Raw genomic sequence first — 3,004 nt, forward strand, 5'->3', positions numbered from 1 at the left:
ATCCAAGGTATGGTAGGATAAATGTACCCATTGAGGCTGTGGCTCTTCCCCATAGACCTTGGTTCATTTCGCGATGTGTGTGCGTGGATCATCTCGTCCATCATATTTTTCTACTAGTCGTATTAGTGGTTTCCCAAATCATAGGCACATCATTCTTTTACAGCCGCGCCAGTCCTTAAAACTTCCTTTATTCCTACCCCACCATCGTGCAGGCATTGCATGTAGTGCCCAATTTAGAGCAACAAACCGCTATTGTTCTGGTACTGTGCTTTCAAATTTTCTCAGAAATTCATCCACCGCTGTCAATCCATCATATGTCAGCAACTCCTTTTCCTCTGTTGTCACACAATGCAGTGATCTAATTATCATGTTGCAATTAAGCGTTGTTACTTCGTGCAGCCGATTCTGCCATCGCTCTACTTCTTCATCTAAATTTGAAGTGTAGGAGCTTTCGTGCTCCCACGAAATTCTTCCATCTGTTGTCGGATTCACCTAATCCTGTTCTCGTGTAGTTATATTGTAAATACAATCGAGACCATCATCACTATTGTTAGCGCTTGGAATTCACCTAGGCTGAGATAGACAAACTCTCAAGGCTACATCAAACCATTTCACCTCGTAGCTAGCCCTACGAGGTATGAGAAGGCTCTCTCGGGTCAGATTTGATAGATCTTTCAATATGATTAGGCTGACCAATTAAGAATAATGATTTTAGGCTAGTAAATTGATAGGGGGGTTGATTTTATGATTTTTGGGGTTTTTGGTGACGGGGTTTTTCTGGGCTGCATGGGCAAAATCACAGCTTGAACAGAGAAATATAATGACTACACAGATTATCAACTGAGGCAAGGTAGGCAAGCAATTTAACACCAAATCTAGATTTTAAAAGGGATGGCAAGACTGGTGAGGAGCTGACAAGGGCAAACAATAACTTTGAATCCTTGTCAAACAGAAGAAAACATTGAACATGAGCAAATTTATAGGAGGAGCATACAATACTATGAATTCCTTCCTAAACACTTCCTTTGCTCAACTAGAAACGATCATGAAGTGAGATGAAACATAACAGATCACATATGCAACAAAGGGAAAACTAATGTTAAATTAACATACCACATGAATCTCAGCAAATAGAGCTGTGAAATTCCATTAAAAATCTCTGTTACAAAACTGCACAATGAAGCTCAGTTTCCTCCAGCTCTCAGCACTCAGAAAACTCTCCCCTCTCTTTTTTCTCCGACTCTCTCAAAATGAATTTTTCTTTTAAACACAATACATGAAACACTACCCAAAACAGGGGCGCAGTTTAACTAACATTACCAAAAATAAAATAAAAAAACGTTACAATCTATTCTCTACATGGTACAGCGTTTCTTTGACTCTTTTGACAATTGGCTCATTAAGAGAAAATCTGGTGCTAAGATCTCATAGAATCAGGGCTACGGATTAAAATAAGCAAATGCGTTTCTTTTGAAATCCTCTGCTGGCTAACACATGGAGCGCAGATCTCATTGAATAAAGTCTGGAAATAGGAATCGAATCCTATTTATCTGGTAACAGGTGTCTTTATTTATTTTTGTCTGAAGTGAAGGACCAGGTGTCAAAGACGTGAGCCAAATTTTCCCACGTTGCTCTAGTAGCTTAAGAGCCCGGATTAAAACTAGGCGACCAATGCCAGCTATCAAACAACGCCTATCCCAAGTATGACCACGTTCCTCTGCTTCAGCGAATATTTCTCCATACATTCACATGTATCTTCAACCAACAGAGTTTCGTTTGACTTGCACATTTGATCTCATCCAGCAATGGAACTCAACGTTCACAGCATTTGATTTTATTTCAAATAGCAATCTCTTCACTTCGATTAGTGTTTTGATTCATTAGCACAGAGATGGAAATTCTCGCCAAGGATTTGACCACACCTTGATCACGATTTATTTGTGCGCATATACATTCCCAACTGAACTTCTCTTGTACTCAAACAACAACGTGGAATGGTTAAAAGAAGTCAGCTTTACGAAGCCATAATCTTGATCTTTGAAGATGCTCCAAGTAGTTTGCAGAGAAGCATAGTCAGAAAGATGACTACCTCCACCGCCAGCAACTACATGAATTGTTGCATTAAACGTCCCTGAATAATGTGACTTTTCTGTACTCACACAGTAGTTTAAATAAACAGGGCATGATCTTTCATAGTTGTGAACATGACCAAAGAAAGCAATGTCCACCTTGTATTTCTGCCAAAGTTTTTGGTAAATCTCTCTTCCCATAGGCTCTCCAAATGCTCCATGAACAGCAAGCCATGAATTTGAGGAATAACCAAGAACTCGATGTGAAATAAAGATAAGCCACGGTTGCTTTTGTCTGTCAGCAGATGCTAAACATTCCTCTATGAATTTATATTGTTCTGTTCCTTCTTGCCAATCAAGTTCTGAATCTGCAATGCAGAAATGGAACATACCATAGCCGGTGAAATACCATATCTTAGCATCATTCAATGTTGGTGCATAAAATGTGCTTTTAGCTGGTACACCACATTCTCCACCTGAATCTATATTCTTATAAAATGAACCTGAATTAGGCCAATCACGTTCATGGTTACCACTTGCTACCATATATGGAACATGTGAAGCAATGGGCTCCACTTGTGCTGTGAACTGATCCCATTCCGATATGTAGCCATTGGCATAAGATAAATCTCCAATATGAAAAACTATGTCAATATTATCCCAGTCCTCTATGAGGCGATCAGTAGTATTTAGGGTGCCTGGTTGGTAGTCGCTATATGCATTAGAACCATCACGCTTTTCCCCGTGTCACCAAAAATGATTACACACTGCAAAGAATCTTGGCCAGGATATGGAGATGCTGCAAAATAATTTAGCGCATCGTCAACAGTATCTGACCAACGATATTCAAATGTGAAGGTTAACAAAAATCCCTCGCGCAAGACATCCCATTTGCTTGTAGCATGGTGGAGCTCTGCCTTAGTATACCAATTCAT

At 39.7% G+C, this 3,004-nt stretch overlaps 1 pseudogene; it reads right to left on the reverse strand.

Moving 5' to 3' along the window:
• Positions 1 to 1,934: 1,934 nt before the first annotated feature.
• LOC149198361 (putative inactive purple acid phosphatase 27 pseudogene) lies at positions 1,935 to 3,004 on the reverse strand (annotated as a pseudogene).

Source organism: Pinus tabuliformis, chromosome 2_2 (assembly GCF_031772625.1).
Source record: "Pinus tabuliformis cultivar Carrire ecotype Pingquan chromosome 2_2, CPIR1, whole genome shotgun sequence".
Taxonomy (NCBI): Eukaryota; Viridiplantae; Streptophyta; class Pinopsida; order Pinales; family Pinaceae; genus Pinus; species Pinus tabuliformis.